Below are 14676 nucleotides of genomic sequence, written 5' to 3'. Positions count from 1 at the left end.
TGCATTATTGTCTGTATTGTTGAAGATCAGTTGTTGTAGCTATATGTTTTTTTTTTTTTTTCTTTTAGACTTTGGCCTTATTTCTATATAGCTATATGGTTTTAATTATGGGTTCTCTATTCTGTTCCATTGGTCTATATGTCTACTTTTATACCACTACCATTGGTCTATATATCTACTTTTATACCATTACCATGCTGTTTTGGTTATTATAGCCTTGAGTATAATTTGAGCCAGGTAATGTAATGCCTCCAGATTTGTTCTTTTTGCCTAAGATTGCTTTGGATATTCGGGGTCTTTTATGGTTCCAAATGAAGCTTAGGATTATTTTTTCTAGAAATGTGAAATTAGACATTGGTATTTTGATGGGAATTGTGTTGAATCTTTAAATTGCATTGGGAAGAATGGAGATTTTAATGATGTTGATTCTACCAATCCATGAACATGGGATTTTTTCCATTTGTTTGTATCACTTATGATTTTTTTTTAAATCAGTGTTTTGTAGTTCTCTTTGTATAGATCTTTCTTCTCTTGGTTAAAGGTTTTCTTAGTATTTTACTTTCTTTGTAGGTGCTATAAATGGTATTGAGTTCTTGATTCGACTCTCAGCTTGACTGTTATTAGTACATAGAAATCCTACTGATTTGTGTACATTGGTTTTGTAACCTGAGACTTTGCTGAATTTATTTATCAATTCTAGAAGTCTTTTGGTAGAGTCTCTAGGGTTTTCTAGATACAGGATGTTGTCCGCAAACAGGGATAGTCTGACCTCCTTTTTCCTGACTTGGATGACCTTTATTTCTTTCTCTTGCCTGATTGCTCTGAGTAGACCTTCTAGTACTATGTTGAATAGAAGTGGTGACAGTGGACAGCCTTGTCTTGTTCTGGTTCTTAGGGGGAGTTGAGCTCTCAACTTTTCCCCATTCAGTATGATGTTAGCTGTGGCTTTGTCATATATGGCTTCTATAATTTTGAGGTATATTCCTTCTACACCTAATTTGTTGATTTTATCATGAAAGATGCTGGATTTTATTAAATGATTTTTCTGCATCTATTCAGATGATCATATGGTCTTTGTTTTTGCTTTATGTGGTGAATCACACTTGGGGATTTGAGTTATGTTGAACCATCTTTGCACTCCTGGAATGAAACCCACTTGATCATGGTGAATTATCTTTTTGATGTGTTGTTGAATTTGATTTGCTACTATTTTGTTGAGGATTTTCACATTGATGCTCGTAAGGGATATTGGTCTGTAGTTTTATTTTTTAGTTGTGTTATTTCCCGGCTTTGGTATCAAGGTGATACTGGCTTTGTAGAGTGAGTTAGGGAGGAAGGGTCTTCTCGATGCTATGGAATAATTTCTGTAGAGTAGGCACCAGTTCTTCTTTGTAGGTCTGGTAGAATTGGCTGTGAATCCATCTGGTCCAGCACTTTTTTTATTGGGAGACTTTTTAATTACTGTCTTACTCTTGCTGCTAGTTATTGGTCTGTTGAGGGTTTCTATTTCTTCCTGATTCAGGCTTGGGAGGTTTTGTGTTTCCAGAGGAAATTTATCCACTTCCTCTACATTTTCTAGTTTGCATGCATAGAGATTTTTGTAGTACTCCTGGATAATATTTTGAATTTCTGTGGTATAAGTTTTAGTGTTTCCTTTTTCATTTCTGATTTGAGTCCTTTCTCTTCTATTTTTTGTTAATATGGCTAGTGGTCTATCATTTTTATCTATCTTTTTGAAGAACCAACTCTTTTTTTCATTGAGCCTTTGTGTTTTTTTTATTTCCATTTCATTTATTTCTGCTCTAAGCTTTGTATTTATTTTCTTCTACTGGCTTTGAGTTTGGTTTGTTCTTCTTTTTCTAGTTCCTTGGGATGTGACATCGAGTTGATAATTTGTGATCTTTGTGTCTTTTGGATGTAAGCCTTGAAGGCTATGAATTTTTCCCTTAGCACTACCTTTACTGTATCCCATAGATTTTAAAAGCTTTTGTCCCCTTTGTTGTTTAGATCAAGGAATCTTTTGATTTCCATCTTAATTTCATCATTTTCATCTAAAAAGATCATTCAGCAGCAGGTAGTTTAATTTTTATGACTTTGTGTGGATTTGAGAATTTCTCTTGGAATTGATTTCAGATTTTATTCCACTGTGGTCTGAGAAGATACATGGTATGATTTTGATTTTTCTAAATTTCCTCAGACTTGCTTTGTGGCCTAGGACATGATCAATCTTGAATAATGTCCTATATGCTGATTAGAACAATGTATATTCTGTGGTCTTTGAGTACACAGTTCTGTAAATGTCTATTCGGTCCATTTGTTCTAGAGTTCCATTTAGGTCTAGTATTTTTCTGTAAATTTCTGCTTTGATGGTCTGTCCAGTTTTGTCAGTGGGGTGTTGAAGTTACTGGTGATTATGATCTTACTGTTTATTTCTTTGCTTAGCTCTAGTAGAATTTGCTTTATGAATCTGAGAGCTCCTGTGTCAGTTGTATATATATTTATGACTGTCATGTCTTCTTTCTGAATTCACCCCTTAACATTATATAATGACCATCTTAGTCTTTTTTTTTTTTTTACCATTGTGGATTTAAATTCAATTTTATCTGATATAAGAATGGCTACCTGCTTGCTTTTGGTTTCTATTTGCTTTGGTTTCTATTTGGAATATTTTTTTCTATTCCTTTACCTTGAGTCTGTGTATGTCCTTGCAAGTTGGATGGGTTTCCTGGAGACAACATATACTTGGGAAATAATTTTTCATCCATTCAGCTGATCTGTATCTTTTAATTGGAGCATTAAGACTGTTCATGTTAGTATTGATATATGGGGTACTATTCTGCTTGTCATTTTGAATGATACCTTGTTGTTTTGTTTTTCCTTTGTTGTATTGTTTTATAGGAGCTGTGAACTTTAAGCTTCCAGCACTTTTATACTGGTGGGTATCTATTGTGCTGTTCCATGTACAGAGCACTATTGAACATATCCTGTAGGGCAGGTCTAGGGGTGACAAATTCTCTTAGTGTTTGCTTGTCTGGAAAAGTTTTTATTTCTCCATCATTTATGAAATCTAATTTTGCAGGATACAAAATTCTTGGTTTGCAGTTGTTATATTTAAGAATATTAAAAATGGGATCCCCACCCCTTCTGGCTTGTAGGGTCTCTGCTGAGAAGTACGCTGTTAGCCTGATGAGCTTTTCTTTGTAGGTTAGTTCTTGCTTTCATCTTGCAGCTTGTGGAATTTTCTCCTTCCTTCTGACTTTGGCCAACTTGATGATTATGTGTCTCAGAGATGTCCTATTTGTTATGAATCTTCCTGGCTTTTGATGACCATCTTGTATCTGGATATCTGACTCTCTCATGATACCAGGGAAGTTTTCCTGAATAATTCCTTTAAACAGGTTTTCCATGCTTTTTGCTTTTTCTACTTCCTCAGGGATACCTATAATTTGTATATTGGTTTGCTTTACAGAGTCTCATATTTCTCTGAGCCATTGTTCATTCTTCCTTATTCTTTTTTCTGTATCTTTGACTGACTGGATTAGTTTGAAAGCCTTGTCGTTAAGCTCTGAGATTCTTTCTTATACTTGGTCTAGACTGTTGTTGAAGCTTTCTGCTGTATTTTGATGTTCCATAAGTGACTCTTTCATTTCTTTAAGTTCTGTTATATCCTCTTCTTATGTTGTCTGTCTCTTTAGAAGCTTTTTAATCTTTTCATTCATGTCCTGAAATATTTCTTTAGCGTCCTTGTTTTGGCTTTCAACTTTTTCTTCAATTCCATTAATTTTATTTGCCATCCATATTCTGAATTCCATTTTTGACATTTTGACAGTTTCCTTTTGGTCTGGGTCCATTGCTGTAGATCTTTGTGGTCCTTTGTGGGTGTCAAACTAGCTCATTTTTTCATATTTCCAGAGTTCTTTTGTTGGTTTCTTCTCATCTGAAACCTCTTTTCTCAGTTTGGGCAGATGGCTTTACCGTGCTCCTATTCTACTTTGCTGGGAACTCTCCTTCTTAGAGAGAAGAAGGAGCAGTCCCTAGGTGGCGCTTTCGTGTCCTATTCTGGAAGATTGATGTGGTAGGAGAGGGGCAGATGCACTGTGATCTTATAATGTAGCTGTTCTACATTGTTCTGTTCCCTTGTAGTTGTCACAGTCCAAGCCATTGCTGGGGGATCTTCATGTGGAGTGATGGGTTGGTCCCTAGCCACTGTTGGAGGTTCTTTAGGGAGCTGGGTGAGTCACTCTCCACAGAGGTGAACATTATGGGAGATTTCTCTGCCTAGGTATCCCCATGTGGTGGCAGTGGCTGCTTGGTGAGGCTATTTGGGTGGTGGCCACAGGTGACAAGGCTGTGAGCATTTGCTCCACCCAGGTCTAGGTGTAATGGTGGTACACAATGGGAGGTGTCGTCCACTGGTCAGCATGCAAGGCTGGGGGATGTGGCCCACCACACCATGCGCAGGTTTGTGGGGGTGTGGACCTCGACTCAGCATAAGGGTCTATGGGGGCATGGATCTTGGCCTGATATCATGCAGGATCAGGGGACTTTTTCTGCTGGTCAGAATACAGGGCTGTGTGGGCTGGGCTGCTGGATGATTGGGGCTCTCTCCTCACATGGATCTTACTGAGGTTACCACCGTGGGACCTCTCAACAAGTGGGTTGGTGCCTGCCCCATTGGAATTCCCTGGTTGGGTGGTGCCTGGCTCCCAAACATGGGCATGTGAGAGAAACTCTTCTTGCTTCCTCTCCTTCCTGGCAGGGGGTGATGTTGGGGCAGCTGCAGTGAAGCCAATCCCTGTGTAGATGGGGAGCTCCTGACCTGAGAGCTCAGCAGCAGCAACCTGAGAACCAAGGCCGGCAGGTCCCTGCTGAGCCTGCCCTCCCATGCAACTTCACTATCGAGTCTCCAGCACTTCTCTGATCAGTACGGAGCCCCAGGTGGTGGTGGTGGGGGCCTCTCACAGCTTGAGTTGCAGTGTTTACATGGAGAGCATGGGGCCCTGGGGCTATCCCCTTTATCACTTTCTCACAGGTAGGCATCACTCCCAGGTACCTTCTGATGTTGGTGAGTGGATCTCCCTGTCCCTAGCTCCCTCAACCTGAGTGTCTCCCATTGCCTCTCTGATGACTTACAATGCTGTGTCCAAGAGGGTCCACCCGGAGGTGGGCATCTACTTGCAACTTTCCATCCTCTTCCAGGGAGCGGTGTGTGGGGGCTGCTTCTAGTCCACCATCTTGGCCCCTTCCCCCATGCCTGTTATGTTTTATTTAAAACTGTCTCCCTATCTTTTAGTTCTCATTTTTAGGTTTCCACAATTTATTTTCCAATCTTTCTGTTAAGTTATCATGTTTTTTAATCTCTAAAAGTTCCATTTTTTTTTTTGCCTTCTCTAATGTTTCTGTTCACAGCATTCTGTCTTCTCTTTATGGATGCAATACCCTCTCTAATGAGTACCCAGATTTGAGCATTCAAATTATTTCTGAATATTCCTTGTTTTTTTTCTTTGTATTTATTTATTTTGCTCTTTTCTTTCATAATGGAGGCTTAAGTGCTTGGTGATCCTTGGCTGACCCTTTAATTTTACGCGAGGCACTAAAACCCTGATGGTGAGCTCTATTAATGGGGTTTGTGAATTGGAGGGATTTGCTTTAGGGTGGTAGTTGGTGACAGAGCATTTTTACTGGAGAATTTCTATCTCCTGGAATGTACAGTTCTTTCTTCTGCAGTAGTCAGATGTTTTGAGGTAAAATTCTAGATTTTTTTTTTCTTTTTGCCTGGATGGGATTTTTGTGGGTGGATATTGAAGTATGTGCAATTGACCCTTTCTCATACTACCTTCAATGATTTCCTCATTTTCCTCCCAGAGCTCTTCCCTTCCCTCCCTACTTTCCTGGTTTGGTCGTGCTGTTTCCTGGGCACCATCCCTCATGATCCTGACATTTCCATGTTCTGAGCCTCTGGAGTTCTGCCTGGGAGGCTGCCCTCCTGTGCGCCATTGCTTTGTGTGTGCTCACTCTGGTTTGTAGTGCCTGTGTCCTGCCCCATCAGTTCTCCCTTCTCTCCTATAAATTTGCTGAACTCTATCCTCCCTCCCCTTTTCTGCATCATTGCTGATTTATAATCCCTTCATTTCCTTACCATCATTTAAGGGAGGTCTTGAAGGAGGAGGATGCTGTCAACTGTGTCTGTGAGGAAATTCCTCATTTTTCTTTAAATTGCCCATGGCATCTGAATATGACAAAGCTGATATTGCACAATATGTATCCACTGCTTTTGTGAAAATACTGTTTCCTTCCCATTGCACCTCTCACTCTGTGTAGTTGGAGAAAAATCAAAATAAATTTATGCAGGAAAACCATTGTATTAAGCCTCCTGCTTGTGCTGGATATGAGAAAGGAAATGGCTCACGTGGACAGAGCTGGTTAATGCAGGTTCAGAGAGAAGGTAAGTGTGGTCACCTGTGGTATCAATATGCATCGATGGGGTAGTTTTTGCTGTTGTTTTTAACCACCACAGCATTTTAAACATTTTTAAATTTATAAATAGGCTTAAGGCTAGTAGATATTCTCCAAGTCATCAGGCCTCATGTCTTTATTATCTTAAAACATATTTATGAGCTAATGAAGATCTGGCTTTATTCGAGCATGTAAATAGATAGTTTAGAAAAGTGCATGTTTTCTCCTTCAGGGTTTTGGACAAATGTTGCAAAAGTAAAGTATAAGCAAGGGACTGAATAGAATTGCCAGCAGTTGGTTCTAGCACTGGTTACTTTATTATTGCAGCAGATACGGTGGTGTTCACACCTGCTTAACCTCAGTCCCTTCTTCTCACAGGATGAAACCTTTCTAGAGTAAGTCTGGACATTAGTGTAGGAGGTATCGCTAAGCTTTCTGAGACTTTATTAACACTTCACATACATTTCTGTCTGTGGCATTTCAGAAATTTTCATGTAGAGATTTTTACTTCCAGTGTCCAGCTGCTCTGAAGACCTCTTTCTGCTCCTCTTTTAATCGCCCAAGCAGACAATGGGGATGCTTGGTCGATATTTTTAGGTATTTAGTGCATATGTTGGAACATTAGTATCTTAGGCTCATGGCAGGGCTGAGGGAAATGGCTGTGAAATTTGGAAAAGTATGAACTGTAATCATATTGGTGGGCATGTTATCTGGATATTGCAGATGGAGAACAAAGGGGTCCATTGAACACTAGACAGGAGAAAATGAAGTTAGAGGAGTTTATTTGGCTAATTAAAAAAATCTGGTGGATGGTAGCATGGATTTTTTAAAAAAATTTTCATTAGCTATTTAAACACAATTATATAGCACTTACCAGTGTTAGGCAGTCTGCAAACATCTCATTGAATCACCCTCATTTGACAGGTATCATTTTGTACATTTTATACATGGGGAAACTGAGGCTCTGAGAGGCTGGAGAGGGAACCCTCATGGCACGAAGCAGAGCTGCCGTGGGAGCCTGACAGGAGAATCCAGAGTCTTCCTACACACTCTTGCCTGCCTCACTCTCTGTCTCTCACTGTGCAAACTTTGATTTGCTCTTTTGCCTGGAACACACCCTCTTTTTGGAAATTCAATTCCTCTTTTAAGTCCTAGCATAAACACCAGCCAGCATGATGTCTGCATGCTTAGTGGAATCTCAGTTGGTGTTAGTTTGCTGCCTTTTATTTCTCAGGAGAACTTCCCCAGCTCGCAACGTGGCATTAACCAGTCTTTTCTGAGTTCCCAGTCCACTCTGCGTGGTTCCCTGTGCTGCTACCACCGCTGATGTGCAAGGCCGCCCCCCGCACTAGAGCGGAAGCTCTCTGACGTCAACAGATGTGCTCAATTTCCTGCTTAATCCCCAGGGGCAGATGCAGTGTCTTCTACATTTTTGACGCTGTGACTTTGAGGTGAATGGAACGGGCTCACATTAAGGCAGGACTGGACCATCCTCAGTGGGGGTCGATCTTTATGACACTGTAGGATAAGAAGGGATCTATTTGTATAGATATCATTTCTGCCTTTTTTTAAATTACTCAATTTTCTGGGCGAGATAGAAGACTCCAGAAAGCTATAAGACTTCTCAGAGAGAAAATAAGTGGATGTCTACTAGATTCTGAGATATCTGAAGGCAGGGAGCATTTTTTGTTCATCTCAACAGCCCTCTCTGTAGCCACACGTTGCCTTGCACATCCAGTTTGGGTTATTTCAACGTCGACTGACAAGCCAAGGACAAAGATCTGTTCTGAAATCAGGCTGAACCTCATAGGATGAAGTATACACTATAGTAAATTTCATCCTATGGATGCTGCCTCATGCTGACCTCTGGATTGTCTAGAATTTCTAAGCCACGTTAACTAGGATTCTTTTTTATCAAATGTTCATGTGAATTCTTTCCAGTCTTTCATTATCATTTCCTGCAATGATTTTTCTTCTTATCATTTGCTGTAATTGCTGAGTATTAAAAGACTGTATGAATAGTTATGAAACAAAATTGTATTGTGTGAATATTCTTATCCTGGGGTTTTCTTTTCCGTGTTGCAGTGAGAAATCTCTTTTGTACCTCCTGTCAAGTCCCGAAAGGGATTTTCGCAGCTAATTTGGGATAATAAAAGCATTCTTGCTGCAATGCAGCTATTCTTTTTAGGAATATATATATTTCAGTAGCTTCTATTTAAATTTGCCTAAACTGAATGAAATTTTTCACACGATATTTTTTAAAGAATAGATGCATTTGCATATCTCTCCTCACAGTTCTGGCCCACCACGCACCCACCCACCCACTTTCCAGGTGACCGTGCAACTCAGCTGGGCTTCTGTCACACAAAACAGCTCCATGGAGTGTGCTCTGGTTCTCTGCAATAAGAATTGCAGAGGCTAAGAAATTAGAGGGCCCTTTAAACGTTGTCATGGGAAATACAGAGGGTATGGTGGAGTTGCTTGGTTCGAAGCTCATCTTTTTGACTGAAGGTGAAACAGGCAATGGGGAATGGAGAGCTAGTCAGTGTTTTACTTTGACAATGCTTTGCATGGCCACTTATGGCCACGGAATCTCCAAAACACACCGTGTTGACCTCCTAGACCCTAAGAAATCTATTCACACCCTTATCTTCCTGTTTCCTGTATAAACAAGGCACATGCACTTGCTATGCAGTCTCCTTACCCCTCTTCTCCTGCTTTTGCTGGCCCCCAGGTACACGCCCGCCCTGGGATCTCTCTATTCTACCTCCTCAGGTTGCGTTCCCCTTGAAAAAAGTGGCCCTTCCCCCATGTGATAATTAACTTCTGTGGGTCCACCTGGCTAGGCCGTGGTGCCCAGATGTTTCGTCAAAGATTCGTCTAATGTCGCTGTGATGGTATTTTGTGGATGTGATTAACACCTACAGTCAGTGCACTTTAAGGATTATCTTTGATAATGTGGGCGGCTTCATCTAATCAGTCGAAGGCCCGAAGAGTGAAGACTGAGGTTTCCTGGAGAAGAAATTGTGCCTCAAGACTGGAACATCAACTCCTGCCCTATGGCCTTGCCAGCCGCCACAATTGCATAATTGCATGAGCCAATTTCTTAAACTAAATCTATTTATCTACCGATTATCCATCCCCATTTGTTCTGTTGCTCTGGCAAACCCTAACTGACATATCATTTCAAATGTCTGCACACACAGCCACACTTACTTTGGTAATGAAGCAGGAATGTGCTTGTCACTAGTTTTGGTGGTACTGATTATTGAAGGATAATTCTTAAAACCCGTAGTCACCAGTGTCTTCACCAGCCAAGCTGACCGGGTAACTTCTCCTACTGGTTGCTTCCCTGTGCACCTGGCCACACCTGTGTGTCCTCAACAGTTGTGCTTGGAGGCCAACACATGCACAGCACTGTCTTTTGATTTACTGTTCACTTCTTCTTGGCCTGTCATGGAGACCAGAAAATAGGCAGCTGTTTGTTGCATCTACTTCTGACTTGAAGGCTGTTTATTAAACTCATTGGCCTTTCAGAGTGACAGTTTGAAAATTTTCTCTGGGTGTCCTTCCCTTTAAATAAATATGTTTTAATAAAACATGCACCTTGCAGAATTTGTAAGGCAAAGCACACATCAGAGCTAACCAGAGTGGAAGCATCAAGTGGAACAGATCACACAAACTGGCTCTTCCCGGCAGGGGCTGCGGGCAGCTCACCTTGATGAGGGACTTTCCTGCACAGCCTGACAAGCAGGATCAGGAGGGAACTAAATGACCAGAGTTGGAAATGTGACCCTGAATTCAGAGGTGAGTAAGGGATGGTCAAATGGACACTCGTGGATTGAAAAAGGGCTTCCTGGAGGGGGCCTGGCTCGTAGGAACTGGTCACTCTCCCTGGGCCAGGGGAAGGCAGAGCCCATGTGTCCTGAGACCCCATGCAAGTCAACTCTCTTTTCACGTGGGGACACTGAGGCTCATCTGCGTTTCCGCCGAGCATCAAAGGAAGTTTGGGTAAAATAGCTCTACTTAAAAAAAAAAAAGTTAATGCAAAATAGGATTTTATTTCAAGAAACTTCTTTTTAGGTTCTCTGTACACACTTAGTCTACAAAGTGAGAGAGATACTTTTAGCACAGTCCAGGAATTTAGGCTCTTACTGTTTACACTCGATGTCACATCACCTTCTAGTTTACCTCCTTGGCCTGTGGTGCATACTTTTACTTTGAGCTGTCAACCTTCTTAATCATCTTTTTTTTTCCCCTCTAAACTCTCGTTCATTTGCTTGCATTTCCCTGGTAATTGTGTGGAGACTGAGGCTTTGCGAGTCCTGTCCAGGGAATGGGAGGTGAAAAGACCAAGCGACAAATTCACATCTTACTTCCCTTCTGCCTGAATCCTTGCCTGTTCCTGCTAGGTTGAATGCACATCAACTTGGCTGGTAGCATTTAATCAATGAATTATCTTCCTGGCTTGGGACGAGTCCTACAGCTAGACAGGCTGATGTCTGAGTCCCAGCTCCACCCGCTGCCAGCTCTGGGCCCTGAGACAGACTAACTAGTTACTCAGCACCTCTGTGTTCTTATCTACAAAACAGGACAAATAATGTCTCTTATGCAGATTGAGTAAGAGAACAAATATAAAAGAGCAGGTGTTTAATTATTGGACACTATTACTGTTAATTTACCAAGGACAACTTGTTTATTTTCAGGCAAGAACCAAATCCACATCATATCTGCTGTAAAGGATTTTCACCTTTTCCTCCTTTCTACTTTCCTATCTTGGCCTTTTGATCCCATCAGAATTAAAGGTGATAGAAAGCCAAGTTTATTTTCATCTTGTTGTGACATGAAATAGTCTGAGGAGAAAAAGATATCTTTTGGAACTTCAAATAAAATTGATTTAGGAGTCTTTACCATTTGTGTCCCCATGGAGACAAAAATGCCTGGTCACCGTGGTGACCTTTATCAACTCTCCATCTGAAGTTATGAACGTATAAAATTAGATACGGCTGCTGGTGTGAAGAGGCGGAGTATAAATAAGTCGAACTATCTTGATGACAATGCTGGCTGAACGTGGCATCATGGTGCAGTTCTAAAAGTGTCACTAAATGGTAAGTTGACTCCACAGTAGATTCTCAGATAACCAGCCCTGGCTCTGCCCTTTACTTCTGGGCGGGAGGGACAGACATGGACGGGGCTGTCCCTTGTCCCCTCTTGAGTCTCCTGCCACGTTCACGGCAGCGCCCAGGTCTTTGCTCTTCCATGGCTGCTTTCGTGTCACCTGTTGCTTCCTTGAAGGTTACCCTGTCAATTCTGGTATGTTTGTAAAAAAATAAATAAATCCCAAATGACTTTATAACAGTTACCTTCTACAGTGGGCGTGTACTAGTAGTAATTTTGTTTTGGATAATTGTTTTTGAAACAGAGATGATCAATTCTTATACAACACACTAAGATGTGCTCACATCACGAATTATACACAGGTGTCCTCATCTTAACTGCATTTTGCAGATACTGTGTTGTTTTACAAATTGAAGGTTTGTGACAACCCTGTGTCGTGTGTCTGTTGGTGCCATTTTCCCAACAGCATGTGCTCATTTTGTGTTTCTGTGTGATATCTTGGTGCTTCTCACAATATTTCAAACTTTTAAATTATTACTGTATTTGTTATAGTTATCTATGATCAGAGATCTTCGATGGTACTTTTGTAATTGTTTTGGGGCACCGTGAACCGTGCCCATATACCGGGGAAAACTTTATAAATGTTGTGTGTGTCTGACTCCAACACTGACTGGCTTCATTCCCTCATCTCTCTCCCTGTCCTCAGGCCTCCCTGTTCCTCAGGACACAACAACATTGAAACTAGGCCAATTAATACCTTTCAATGGCTTCTAAGTGTTCAAGTGAAAGGAAGAGTCACACATCCCTCACTTTCAATCAAAAGCTGGACATGAGTCAGCTTAGTGAGGAAGGCATGTTGAAAGCTGGGATGGGCAGAAAGCTAGGCCTCTTGTGCCAAACACTTAGCCAAGTTGTGAATGCAAAGGAAAAATTCTTGATGGAAATTAAAAGTGCTACTGCAGTGAACACATGAATGATAAGAAATAAAACAGATTCATTGCTGATAGGGAGATAGTTTTAGTGACTGGATAGAGATCAAACCGGGCACAACATCCCTTAAGTCAAAGGCTAATCCAGAGCAAGGCCCCAACTCTCTTCAGTTCTATGAAGGCTCAGAGAAGTGAGGAAGCTGCCAAAGAAAGTCTGAAGCTAGCAGAGGTTGGTTCGTGTGGTTTAAGGAAAAGCTGTCTTCATAACATAAAAATGCATGGCGTTGCAGCAAGTGCTGATGTAGAAGCTGCCGCAAGTTATGCAGAAGACCTGGCTAAGATAATTCATGAGGGTGTCTACGCTAAAAAATAGATTTCCAATATAGATGAAACGGTCTTCTATTGGAAGAAGATGCCATCTAGACTTTTCCTACCTAGAGAGAAGTCAATGCCTGGCTTCAAAGCTTCCAAGGACAGACTGGCTCTCTTGTTAGGAGCTAATGCCACTGGTGACCCGAAGTTGAAGCCACTGCTCATTTACCATTCTGAAAAGCCTAGGACCCTTAAGAATTATGCTAAATCTACTCTGCCTGTGCTCTAGAAATGGAACAACAAAGCCTGGATAACAGCACATCTGTTTACAGCATGGTTTACTGAATACCTTAAGCCCACTGTTGATACCTAAGAAAAAAAAGACTTCTTTCAAAATATTACTGCTTGTTGACAGTGTACCTGGTCACTCAGGAGCTCTGATGGAGATATATGGGGAGATTAATATTGTTTTCATGCCTGCTAAAACTACACGCATTGTGCAGCCCACAAATCTAGGAGTTATTTCTACTTTCAAGCCCTATTAAGAAATACATTTTGTAAGGCTATAGATGTCATAGTGATTCTTCTGATAGATCTGGGAAAAGTAAATTGAAAATCCTCTGGAAAGGGTTTCTAGATGCCATTGAGGACATTCATGATTTGTAAGAGGATGTCAAAACATCAACATTAATGAGAGTTTGGAAGAGGTTGATTCCAACCCTCATGGATGCCTTTGAGGGGTTCAGGACTTCAGTGGAAGAAATAACACTAGATGGGGGAGGGGAAATAGCAAGAGAACTAGAATTAGAAGTGGAGCCTGAAGATGGGACTGAATTGCTGCAATGTCATGATGAAACTGAACAGATGAGGAGTTGCTTCTTAAGGATGAACCAAGGAAGTGGTTTTCTGAGATGGAATCTACTCCTGGTGAAGATGCTATGAACAAGGTTGAAATGACAGCAGAGGACTTAGAATATTCCATAAGTTTAACTGACAAAGCCGCAGGGGTTGAGAGGATGGACTCCAATTTTGATGGAAGTTCTGTGGGTAAAATGCTATCAAACAGCATCACATGCTACAGAGAAATCTTATGTGAGAGGAAGAGTCAGTCAATGTGGCGAACTTCATTGTTGTCTTATTTTAAGAAATTGCCACAGACACCCCAGCCTGCAGCAACCACACCCCGATCAGTCAGCAGCCATGGGGGCAAGACCCTCCACCAGCAAAAACACTATGACTTGCAGAGGCTCAGATGATCCTTAGCATTTTTTAGCAATAAAATATTTTAAATTAAGGTATGTACATTGTTTTTTAGATACAATGCTATTGCTATTAATAGACTACAGTATAGTGTGAGCATACATAACTTTTATTATATATGCACTGGGAAACCAAAAACCGTGTGTGATTCACTTCACTGTAATACTCATTTTATTGCAGTGATCTGGGACTGAGCCCACACTATCTCTGAGGTATGCCTAGATATAAAATGAATTTCTCTGTATTTAGAAATAAATGATGTCCAAATGCATGATGCACGATAGCCTATTAGTTTATGCAAACCATATCAACAATATCCATAGTGTGTATTAAAGAGGAAGTACCTGAGTTCACCAACTGTTAGGTTCCCTGGTGCAGGGTGATCGCCTCCTTCAGACTCAGTGGTGGGAGGGAGACGGTTGTGTTGACGGAGGTGGGCCAGGGCAGGGAGTAGGTGACAGCCAGAGTTACAAGAGACAGGGCAGGTGTCTCGTGGAAGCAAACAGTGTTGGAGAGCTCTGAGGGGCATGACTTGTCTTCAGATGGTCCCAGGGTGCAGAATGATACCCTGGTTTTGAGTTAGGTAGGAACCTCAGAACAC

Source organism: Microcebus murinus, chromosome 13 (assembly GCF_040939455.1).
Source record: "Microcebus murinus isolate Inina chromosome 13, M.murinus_Inina_mat1.0, whole genome shotgun sequence".
Taxonomy (NCBI): domain Eukaryota; kingdom Metazoa; phylum Chordata; class Mammalia; order Primates; family Cheirogaleidae; genus Microcebus; species Microcebus murinus.
The sequence above is the reverse complement of the archived record's forward strand: the minus strand, read 5'-3'. Positions refer to the sequence as shown.